At 55.8% G+C, this 12,308-nt stretch overlaps 1 long non-coding RNA gene across 1 annotated transcript; it reads right to left on the reverse strand.

Moving 5' to 3' along the window:
* Window positions 1-1,685: 1,685 nt before the first annotated feature.
* LOC132027156 (uncharacterized) lies at window positions 1,686-3,436 on the reverse strand. Its single transcript, XR_009407064.1, has 3 exons — window positions 3,350-3,436; window positions 3,084-3,253; window positions 1,686-1,926 (listed from the first exon to the last, which is right to left on the reverse strand). It is a non-coding gene; the product is annotated as an uncharacterized LOC132027156 (long non-coding RNA).
* Between the last annotated feature and the right edge of the window lie 8,872 nt (window positions 3,437-12,308).

Genomic DNA, 12,308 nt, shown 5'->3' on the forward strand with positions numbered 1-12,308 from the left:
TAAGGATGGAGCCTACGTGGGATTCTCTCTCTCTCTCTCCCTTGTTGGCTCTCTGTATTTCTCTCTCTCAAAAAAAAATAATTTTAAAAAATATTTTTATTTATTTATTTGACAAAGAGAGATCACAAGTAGGCAGAGAGGCAGGCAGAGAGAGAGGAAGAAGCAGGCTCCTCTGCTGAGCAGAGAGCCTGATGCGGGGCTCGATCCCAGGACCCCGGGATCATGACCTGAGCCGAAGGCAGAGGCTTTAACCCACTGAGCCACCCAAGCTTCCCCCCCTTTTTTTTAATAATGCCATGAATGAATGATTCCAAAGTAGATCCAGGACCCAGGGCCTGATTCGGAGCCTGGCACCTGGAGCCCATCTGTGCTCTCCCGTTTCCCCCTCTTGCCATACTCTCTTGCCTTCAACCTGTCCCTCGGCTTGGCCATCCCCATGTCCCCCGTCTGCTCCCCTCCCAACCCCTGCATCCCCTGTCGGCCTTGGTAGTTGCTCTTCTCCCAACGATAGCACCTGTTTCTACGTCCCTGTCCTTCCACATTCAGCTCCAGGGAGAACTCCCCCAGCCCCCAGGGGCCTCACACAGGGGCAAGAGCAAGAAAGACCCTGTCATGAGGGACCAGGCCAGGCTGGCATCCTTCACTCACCAGAGTTCCAGGCTCAGAGAGTGGCCTTGACCTCAGTACTGTCCCTGCCCCTCCTCTCTTATTCTGCCGCGTCTCGGCCGCCCTCTTTCTGAGCCACGTTTTGTCTAGAACATGACCTCCATGAAAGCAGGGCTGGTGCGGGCCTGTCTCCACATCGCCCATTCAAGACACAGGAGGAGGCAAGAGTACTTGCTTGCTGAATCGAGTTGTCTCGTTTTCTGTCTGTCTTCAAACAGCTCTCTGTCTTTCCCCCTTCTTTTTAAGTTTGTTTGCCTGTCTACCCCTCGATCTACCGTGTTCTCTTTTTCCTCTGGCTCTGCCTTGTCCCTTCTCATTTGTTTTTCTGTGTGATGTGATGTAGACATCACACCTTGATCTTAGAGTCTATCCCTCTCTTCTGGTACTTTTTTTTTTTTTTCCTTAAAGGTTTTATTTATTTATTTGACACAGAGAGAAAGAGAGAGACAGTGAGAGAGGAAACACAAGCAGGGGGAGCAGCAGAGAGAGAGAGGGGGAGAAGCAGGCTTCCCGTCGAGCAAGGAGCCCAATGTGGGGCTCGATCCCAGAACCCCGGGATCATGACCTGAGCTGAAGGCAGACGCTTAACGATTGAGCCACCCAGGCGTCCCTCTTCTGGTGCTTCGAGTGTTGTCTCGACCCCCCCCCACATCAGAGCCCCTTTGCATGCTTGTTTTTTTTTTTTTTTTTATTAAAGATTTTTTTTTTTTTTTATTTGACAGAACACAAGTAGGCAGAGAGGCAGGCAGAGAGAGAGGAGGAAGCAGGCTCCCTGCTGAGCAGAGAGCCCGATGCGGGACTCGATCCCAGGACCCTGAGATCATGACCCGAGCCGAAGGCAGCGGCTTAACCCACTGAGCCACCCAGGCGCCCTGCATGCTTGTTGAATACGCTGCTGTCCAAGTCTCTGTCCAGACTTATGCTAACGATAGCTATTGCTGTGTAACAAATACTCCAAAACTTAACGACTCAAGACAACACCAATTTTATTATGTCTCACAAGTTTGGGGGTCAGAAATTTGGCTAGGTGATTCTTTTGCTCCACAAGGCATTGAATGGGGTCACTTTTCATGGGATGGTTTTCAGCAAAGGGGTGGCTCGTGGACTGGAAGGTCCAGGACACTTTCCTTCACATGCCCGGGGCCCCTGGCGGGGACGGCTATGGGACGGGACTCAGCGCGCCGTCTCTCCTTCTCTTGGGTCTCTCCGTGTGGTGTTTCCAGTGGAGTCTTCAGACTTCTCCCACGGCAGCTCAGGACTCTGAACGCAAGTGTTCCGAAGAAGAGGATGTAGGGCACGACACAATTTTCCCCATTTTTTATTGGCCAAAGCAGTTAGAGACCGCAGTGGGTTTAGAAGAGTGCATTGTCACTCGTATTCAAAGGTGGGGGACACAGATCCCACCTCTTGATGGAAGAAGGAGCAAGCAGTGGCTGGCCATCTTTTTTTGTTTGTTTGTTTTCATTTTAAGCTTTTATTTTTAGGGAACACTTGGGTGGCTCAGTCAGTAAAGTGTCTGCCTTCAGCTCAGGTCATGATCTCAGGATCCCAGGATCGAGCCCCGCATCAGGCTCTCTGTTCATCAGGGACCCTGCTTCCCCCTCTCCTTCTTCCCCTCCCCTGGCTCATGCTCTCTCTTTCTCTCAAATAAATAAATAAAATAATTTTAAAAAATATTTTATTAAGTATTTATTTATTTGACACAGAGAGAGAGATCACAAGCAGGCAGAGAGGCAGGCAGAGGGGGAGGTGAGGTAGGCAGGCTCCCTGCTGAGCGGACAGCCCAATGCGGGGCTTGAACCCAGGACCCTGGGATCATGACTTGAGCCAAAGGCAGAGGCTTAACCCACTGAGCGACCCAGGCACCCCAATAAACAAAATCTTTACATTTATTTTTATGTAATCTCTGCACCCAGGGTAGAACTCGAACTCATAACCCTGAGATCAAGAGTCCCATGGTCCGGGCGCCTGGGTGGCTCAGTGGGTTGAGCCGCTGCCTTCGGCTCGGGTCATGATCTCGGGGTCCTGGGATTGAGCCCCACGTCGGGCTCTCTGCTCAGCGGGGAGCCTGCTTCCCTTCCTCTCTCTCTGCCTGCCTTTCTGCCTACTTGTGATCTCTGTCTGTCAAATAAATAAATAAAAATTCTAAAAAAAAAAAAAAACAGAGTCCCATGGTCCACTGACTGAGCCAGCTGGGCGCCCCTTGGCGGCCATCTTTAATCCACTGTATCTACAGAGTCATACTCTGCAGTAGACCCCCAGATCATCCTCCTGAACTTGAAGACCCAATGCTGTGTCCCTCACCTGCCCGAGAGCTCATACCCCTCCAGCCCTGGGCTGTTCCTTCGCCTGGCATGCCTCCCGGCCCTGTCACCATGGATTTAGACTGCATTCAGCAGTCCCCTTCTTTGGCCTACCTCCGCAGAGCACACGGTGACACTTGTGTGAGACACGTGGGTCGGCCACAGAAGGATGGCAGGATTCAAGCACACGCGGCCAGCAGGCGTTTGCAAGAGACGGCACCAGCCGGGCGGTGGATGTTGGGCGATTGCATAATCCTGTTCTCACCGGAGAGAAAGGCCTGGAACTGGGAGATAAAAATAGTCCCTTGAACCTCAACTCCAGGGGATTTGTGCAAAGCCACCCAGGGCACATAAGACAAGAGGTGACTGTCTGAGGCCACCTGGACTTGTTGGTCCTCCAGGAGGTGAAGAGTGTGTGTCTGGTGTGTCCCTGTCGGCTGTGGCTCTGCGGACTCTGAAGGCACGGCCACTGTCCTCCATGCAGGCAGAGGAGGGGTCAAGGTGCCTGAAATGTCTTCCAAGACTGGCTGGACTTGAGCCCTCAGGAAGCGATGGGAACAATCTGGGAGGTATTTTTGGAGGAGAGTCTTGAGTTGGGCCCAAAGCGTGGGGAGGGTGTGACAGACTCCGTGGGAAGAGTGGGGTCTGGAGCCAGATTTGCCACTGACTAGCTGTGTAGATTTGGAAGAGTGATCTAAGCCTTGCAGAGTCTCAGTTTTCTCATCTGCAAAATGGGGCCAGTAATACCTGCCTGACTGTCGTGCTCCTTTTCTAATTATTATAGTTCTTCTTAGGATGAGAGCCTGAAGTAAATTGGTGATGTGTGTGTTAAGCCAGTGATGTTCTGGCAAATGATAAGCCCTGGGCATCTGGGTCACTCGCCCTGTCCTGGTACCTTAACTGCTTACTCTGCCCCCAGCCTAACCCATCAGCGTTTCTCTGAAGTGGTCCTTTTCCTTGGTCCCATCCGTGACACCCTGGTGCCTCGTCTATGCCCAGCACTATGTGGGGTCTACACTGCATTCAGGGGGCCGTCACTTCTCTCCTAGTGCCCCTGCCTAGCCCACCACAGGCTTCCTCTTCCGGTCCATTTCCTTCTCCTCCTCTGGCACATCTCTCTCCCTCTCTCTTTCTCTCTCTCTCCAGAGCCTAGGAAATTGAGGAGTCCCCTGTGGCCGACGGGCAGGGCTGACCTTGAAGTGGATCTTTAATAAAAAATGAGCAGAAGCGGCTGCTTCCGCTGCTCGCCGCCCCTCCTCCCTCTTGCCTCCTGCTCTCTTCGCCTTCGCCTGTGAATCTCCCATAGGGGGCACTTGGTCCGGGGTAAGCATCGCCTTCATTAGGGAACTTTTGGAGGGTACAAATCCCTGGGGTGTGGGCACGTGAAGGAAGGGAGCTTTTGATGGCACTGGCGACGTGGTATGAAGAGGGGGTTCCTCTCTGAGGCTATGGGCCCTGCCTGATTCTGCCTTAGAGCTTTGCAGGGGACTTCACCCCCACCAAGCCTCACAACTGTCCCAGGGGTTCCGCCCCACCGTGGCCCAAGGCCATCGTGGACTAGAGGTGGGGGGCCGGCAGCAGCAGCAGCAGCAGCATCAAGCGGACTCAGGAGCGGGAGTGGCTCACACTCTCGACTCGCCGTGGTCCCAGCATTTCTCAGTCTTTCAAATCCTCGTGATGAGCCTGTGAGCTGGAGATCATTGTCCTATCTCACAGATGAGGACGCCGGGGATGAGAGAGGTTCAGAGCTGCCCACAGCCCCCTAGTCCGTAGGTGACCAGGGCAATGATTTGAGTCCAAAACCCAACTGTCCCCCCAAAACCACTGGCCTCAGAACTGCACAGTCTTACCTTTCCTCCCTGGGCCTGGGGCAACCAGCTTCCCTTCCCCACTAACGCTGGAACCCACTTAGGCTCTTGAATGTAGTCCCCGCAGGAGGGACAGGGCTCCCAGAACCAGGTTGCCAATTCCCTGGCTCCTCAGTACGTCCTTCTTTCCACCGGGGTCTTTTGGGACCCCGACCTCTGAACGGTGCCCATGGTGGGTGTGTGACCCTCGCTGGCCCAGCCACGGTGCCCTTAGGGCTTGACTAGGTCTTACAGGTATACGGGAGGTATAGACACGTGTATGGATGCGTGTGCACAGATGAGCAAATATAGCACGTGGAAAGCATGCAGGGGAAAATGACTATATGAATTTGCAATTGAAGGAATGAGTGAGTCATTTATTTATTTATTTTTTTTTTTAAAGATTTTATTTATTTATTTGACAGAGAGAAATCACAAGTAGTCGGAGAGGCAGGCAGAGAGAGAGAGGGAAGCAGGCTCCCTGCCGAGCAGAGAGCCCGATGCGGGACTCGATCCCAGGACCCTGAGATCATGACCTGAGCCGAAGGCAGCGGCTTAACCCACTGAGCCACCCAGGCGCCCTGAGTGAGTCATTTAAATGGATAAGTGAATGAGGCGTTGAGTCAGTGAACTCTGCTTGCCAGGCAAGGTAGATGCAAGGGCAGACACCATGTCCTTTCTGGGCCTCCCTTCCCACGAGGCCCGCAGTGACAGAGATGCCCCCCACCTGTTCACGCCCCCCTTCCAGAGAGGATAGTCATCAATGGAATGGGAATACCCATCCAAGGACTACAACTCCCAGCATTCTTTGCACGCAGACAGACCATGTGACTAATTCTCACCAATGGACTGTGGGCAGAAGGGACATTTTGCTGGCAGAGGAGCCTAAGAAGCAGGTGTGCCCTCTTTCCCCTCTCTTCCCCCACCTGCTGGCAGGATGCACAAAGCCCTGCAGAGGGGTGAGGGAGCCACAAGCGGGAAAGAGTCTGGGTCCCTGTGTTGTCACGTGGAGGAGAGCTTGCCTGCCTACCAGGCACATCAGCCCAGGACTGTTAGAGACTGAGAAATGATGAGTAGTGATAAGTCGCTGACACTTGTCATTCCCTGTCATAGCAGTTAGCTGCCTCAACGAACACACAGAAGCCACTTGTTCCTTGTCAAGCTATGGAACTTAGTGGGGGCCGTGGAGACGTCAACAGGTGTCTGTGACGAGGGTAGACAGCACAGTCTGGTGGCTTTCCCCTCACTCCCGCCTTCAGGGACGAGTTCGTGCTGCTTCTGGGTTGAGGGAGGGGCTCCAATGTGGGGGCTAAAACTGACCCATGAGCCAAAACTAACCTACGGTGTCAGAAGTCGGGATGCTGGGGCGCCTGGGTGGCTCAGTGGGTGGCGCCTCTGCCTTCGGCTCCCGTCATGATCCCAGGGTCCTGGGATCGAGCCCCGCATCCGGCTCTCTGCTCAGCGGGGAGCCTGCTTCCCTGCCTCTCTCTCTGCCTGCCTCTCTGCCTGCTTGTGATCTCTGTCAAATAAATAAACAAAATCTTAAAAAAAAAAAAAAAAAAAAAAACGAAGTCAGGATGCTGGTTTTCCCTGGAGCCGGGGACTAGAAGGAGCGCACGGAGGGCTGGGAGTGTTCTGTTCCTCGAACTAGATGCGGGGTGCTTGGGTGTGTCCTGTTTGTGAAAATTCAGGGAGCTGTATCTGTACAATTTCTGCACTTCCTGTATGTTTATTGTATTTTGAGAAAACGCATTTTTAAATGCCCAGCGGAGGGAAGGCAGGGTGTGGAGAGAAAAGGGTGGCCGGAGGTGGGGTGGGTGTCAGCAGAGGGAGGGGGGAGGGGCAGCGAGACGGACGCCCCCCCTCTCCATAGCAGGCCACTGGAGGCCCTCGCACACCAGCCATCGTCCCTTCATCCTGTGTCCAGGTCCAGGAAGCATCCAAGCTGTCCCCCTGGGCAAGTGCCATGGCTTGGGGACCCTCAGCCCCGGAGAGTGTACAGGGCCTAGAGCACCCCACCCCCCGGGTCCATGTGCCTGGGACAGGGCACACAGGGTGGGGGTCAGGGTCAGGGTCAGGGGGAGGGGAGTGGGGAGGATGGCTGAGAGAGCATGCACAGCATGCACAGCATGCACACCAGACTCATGCACAACTCGACTATACCTCGTGTACGTGCCCCACGCACTGTCCCATACGTGCGCCATGTGTGTCCCCGCACTCCTTCATACCCTCCACACATGCCCGTACACACGCCCCCCTCACATGTCCCGTACCCGTGCCTCAGGTACACACCCTGCACACGTGTCCACACTCAGGTCACGTGCACGCCTCATACCAGCCCGCCCCCCTCACGCCATATCCACTCGTCCCACACACCTCGGTCGTGAAATGGCCGCACCTTCCGGTAACACGCGGCTGCACGCCACAGCGCACATGTCCTGACACACAGCACATACACACTCGGCATGCACACGTGTGTGCGTGCACCAGCACATCAGACCCCGGGATAGAGAGATGGCCTGCCTTGGAAGGAGGACACCCACAGCAACCGGGACCCCCAGGCACCCAGAGGCGGGAGTGGATCGATCAAGGGTCCTTCCGTGGGTCTTAACCCAGGCTCTGTGGCTCCTAGGAGGGCCTTTCCCGACTGTCCTGCCTCACGTGAAAGGCGTCCTTGTCGGGATCCGCCAGAGCCCCAGGCCCCACCCCAGCAGCGGGGGCAGCAGCCAGAGTGGGCTGGGGGCAGGACTCGAGGCAGAGCTAGGTGGGAGCCCCCCGGGAAGCTCCAGGGTCCCTCAGCTTTCCCCAAGCCCAGCACACCCACTGGGGTGCCCCGTTCCGGGGAGGTGCAGATGGCTTGGAGCAGGCTGTCGGGGGGACAGGGAGACAGCCATCTACCTGGGAAAGATTGTGCATGTGTCCGTGCCCACATGTGGCGACTGGCTCAAGCGTGGTGCACTTCATTGAGAAGTGCTACCAAAGATCTCCGGCTCAACTGACGGCAGCAGCACCTCCTTCTCCCACCGGCCCTGCTTTAATGACTTCTGCAGGGCCGCTGGCTGGCTGAGTTTGCCTCCCGAGCCCGAGGCCTGCTCCAGCAAAGCAGGACAGGGTACGGGTAGGTCCTGCTTGTCTGCTCTGCCTGTGGCTGGCCCATGGACCCCCACTTCTTTATCTCTGACTCCCGCTGGACCTGGCCAGAGCCTTCCTTCCAGCAGCCCCTGTTCTCAGACCAGGAGCCTGCCCGTGAGCCCCAGGAGGGCCCTGACCTCCAAGGAAGGAAAGTGACAAAGACAGTCACCATTTATCGAGTGAATGCCCATGGTGTGCTGTGGACTTCGTTACTTAGTTTTCGCCACGAGCCTGGCAGTGGGCAGTGTCAGCTCCGTGTTCCTAGTGAGGAAGCTGGGGCCCAGAGAGGTTTAGTAATTTGCTCAAGGCTCCACAGCCTCGGCAGGGTGGGCAGGTTGAGGTTGGGCAAGAGGTCTGGGGTCTGGAGTGAGATGACCTCCTGTTGGCCCTCAGCAGCCTCCTCTTCCAGGCTGTCCTTCCGGACTAACTCTTCTGGAAGGGTCTGCCGCCCTGGGGAGTATAGAGTCAAACTTATAATGTAGCATGTTGCCCGTGAAATTTTGAGCAATTCGAGAGTTCCACATTCTCATTCCCCCGAGTGCCTTCTCTGCGGCTTGCTATCAAGCGCTTTCTCGAAATCAGTTCGTGTTTGAGCTCAGCCTCGGGTGAGCCACGCGGCCCAGGATGAGGCAGGCTTGACGTGCTGGTTTCCAACATTGAGATCCACATCGCAGTACATATGCCCAAGCCATGCCAGGGCCCCGTGGAGAAGCCTGGCCTGGTGCCCAGCACCAGCGTGTGGTCCCTGTGCCCCGCCCTGAGGCCTCTCCCACCTGCAGTGACAGTCAGGCTGCTGACCCTGCTCCTCCCTGTGGAAAGCCCCCTGGGCTGGGGTCACAGGTCCCAGCGAGCAATCACCATGGGCAAGGTCACTTGACTTGAGCCTCAGTTGGCTAATTGTCCTCACACCATTCCCATGCCTAGTAGGTATGTGGTGCAGAGTAGCGGTCCCACAAAGGCGGCTGTGGTTGCCCTGGGCTCCCGCAGGGAAGGGGAGGGGGCAGCCAGGCAGTGTCTGTGCCTCACCCTTTGTCATAGAGCCCTCGGCACAGGCAGCTGTGGAAAGTTCTGGTAGGACAGGAAGCTCTGGGAGGCACCCGGGCACTTCTTGGCTTGCTCCAAATGGGCACCAGCGGGGACTCAAGGGTCCCACCGCACCCCCTCTTTTCCCTGAGCCCAGCCCAATGCAGGTACACCAGGCATTTGCTTTCGAAGCTTCTAGCGTCGCCCCCCCAACACATACACACACCCACATGTCCACCTGCACCACACACACACAGTCACCCCGGCCCACAAAAAAAGCATTTGCAATCACCCCGGGCCCAGGCACCCAACCAGCCAACCTCCCTAGCAGGAGGGGAGTTAACCTAATTACCGGCCTGGTCTGGCTGTCGCCTGGCTGGGAGAATGTTAACACCAGCAGGAGCCTGGGAGGGAGAGAGCAGGGCGGAGAGGAGTTATTTTAGGCGATGGGGTGGAGTTTGCCGAGGAGCTGGGTCCTTGGCTTAGGGAGGAGGGGGCTCAGAGGACTGGAGGGCTCAGGTCAGAGGATGGAGGCAGCCTGGCTGTGGCCTCCTGAAGAGGGACCAGGCCAGCCTGGGGCTCCCAGGGATGGGGGGAGGGGATTTGCCAATGCTCCCTAGCAGCGGGGTCCCACTGGGTGGGGGCGGGGGCTGGGGAGAAGGCTGAGCTGACAGCCCCTGCTCCTACACCCACACACACAGAGACAGGGTCGGGGAGCAGGGTGGGTCCTCTCTGTCCGGCCTTTGAGAGTAGCCGGGCAGTGGCAGGGACTGTGATGTGACATCTCAGCCGTGCCAGTTCCCCTGCGAATGGCCTCTGTTTAGGCCCCAAGCAGGGATCCATCCATCTGCCAAGAGTCTGCCTCCTGGGGGTGGGGTGGGCCACACCTCCCCCGACTACCCTCCCCACCCCAACACCCCGACATCAAAGCACCAGTGAGCCAGGACCTCAAGAAATCCAAGGGTCTGGTTTCAAGGGACAGAACCAACCCATGTGCAGGAAGGGTTTGCCCCGCAGTGGAGGGAACTAGTAAGAGGTAAGATGTCTGAGACGCGGCCATGCCGGGACTGCGGGCCCCTTACTGAAGGCGTTCGAATCCCGGCTCATTTCACCCGCTGTGTGACCTTGGGCAAGTTCCTCGGCCTCTCTGAGCATCAGTTCTCTTGGCTGTGGAACGGAGATGCTAATTGTGCCCACTGGAGAAGGGTGTGGTGAGGGTTAAAAGGAATATGCCTGCCAACACCTAGGACGGGGGCGCCAGCTTCCTGTGGCAGCCGCAGCAATCACCACAGACTCAGTGGCTTATTATCTAACAATTATCTAACAGTTCCGGAGGTCAGAAGTTCTAACACCAAAGTGGCAGCCGGGCTGCTGTTGTTCCGGAGGTCTAGGAGGATCTGTCTCCTTGCCTGCCTGCCTTGGCTGGTGGCCCCTGCCCGTTCTCCAGGCTCCAAGCAGCACCTTCCAATCTCCCTCTGACCTGCTTCTGGCCTCCCGCCTCCTCCTCTGGTTCTGACCTTCTGTCCTCCTGCTGTGACGCTGCAGGAGACTCTCCCCAGCTTGTAATATTGAACCTAATCACAGGTCCCAAGTCCCCTTGGCCATGTAAGGTTCCAGGGTTGAGGAGAGGACGACTTTGCACGGGGTGGGGGGAGGGGGAGCTATTCTTCTGCCTCCTGCAAGACCTGGGAAGTAGGCAGGACTTAGCCGATGGGAAAGAGGAAAAAATTGTGCTCACAGCCTGGACAGGGTGATCCAACTTAAGTGGTGGGAGATGGTGTCACCGGTAGGGCCTTCCAGGGGCAGCCAGGAAAAGTTGACCCTGTTTTAGGCAAAATGTGACATCAGAATAAGGTACCAGACACATCACAACTCCCTGCTGTGCAGGGCTTTATAGTTTGTAAAGGGCTTTTCATGATCTCCTGGAAGAGGAAACTGAGGCTCGGCCAGTGGGCAGTGCTTCCCCCCAAGGTCACTTGGGTGTAAATGGCAGAGCTAGGACTGAATCCTGGGCTGCTGGATTTCAAGGTTAGGGGGCGTGGGTCTTCCCACCACCCGCTGGGTGCCGCTGGGTGCCGCTGTGCCCACCACGGCTGTTGAATGTGGGATGGGTCAGAGGCCGGAACACTGAGAAGAGCAAAGGGGCCTGGGTTTGGGGGCCAGCAGCCTGAGCTCCTGCCCTGCAGGGTCACTCACACTGTGTGAGCTGGGGCAAGTCACTCTCATCCCTAAAAGGGGCAGTAATGGGTGACCACTGCAGCACACGCCAAGACCCAGGGGTGAACACAGGGCGTGGGGCTAGAGTCTGGGGTCTAGCATCTCAATAATGTGCTTTGGAAAGTCACAGGTTTAAATTTAAATTAAAAAAAATTCTTTTTAAGGTTTGGGTTTATGGAGGGCAAATGACCTCTTTATTTATTTATTGGACAGAGAGAGACACAGCGAGAGAAGGAACACAAGCAGGGGGAGTGGGAGAGGGAGAAGCAGGCTTCCTGCTGAGCAGAGAGCCCGATGTGGGGCTCTATTCCAGGACCCCGGAATCCTGACCTGAGCCAAAGGCAGATGCTTAAAGGACTGAGCCACCCAGGCGTCCCTCTTTTTTTTTTTTTTTTTAAGATTTATTTATTTGAGAGAGAGGAGCGAGCGCTTGCCAATGCCTACACACAAAAGTGGGGGGAGGGGCAGAGAGCGAGAATCTTCAAGCAGACGCCCCCCTGAGTGCGAAGCCCGACCTGGGGCTCAATCTCATGACCCATGAGATCATGATCTGAGCTGAAACCGAGAGTCAGGCTGACCGAGCCACCCAGGTGCCCCGAATTTTCATTTCATAGGTGCCCCGAATTTTCATTTCATAAGTGATACTCATTATGCATTCCGACCTCTGTTGGGAGGGATCTCTTTCTCCCGGTGCAATATTTAGCTCTACAAAGTGTGTTGGTGTGTTGGGACTGCTGGATCAAACCACTGCAGAGAGGTTCAGGCAACAGGAATTTATAGCCTCACAGTTCTGGGGGCCAGACCCAGGCGTCTGGTGCTATCAAGTCCTTTGGGGGGGCCACCCCGTCCGACACCTCTCCCCTGGCTTCTGATGGTCCTCTGGCAATATGTGGCATTCCTTGGCTTGCAGATGCATCGCCCATTTCTGCTTTTGTGTTCACATGATGTTCTCGTTGCGTGTGTGTCTGTGCACAAATGTCCCTTTTACATAAGGACACCAGTCAGCTTGGATTAGGGGCCCCACCCGACTCTGGTGTGGCCTCCTCGTACCTAATTCCGTCTGCAACGATCCTATTTCCAAAGAAGGTGGCACCCTGAGGTGCTTGGGGCTAGGACTCCA

This window comes from Mustela nigripes, chromosome 11 (genome assembly GCF_022355385.1).
Source record: "Mustela nigripes isolate SB6536 chromosome 11, MUSNIG.SB6536, whole genome shotgun sequence".
Taxonomy (NCBI): Eukaryota; Metazoa; Chordata; class Mammalia; order Carnivora; family Mustelidae; genus Mustela; species Mustela nigripes.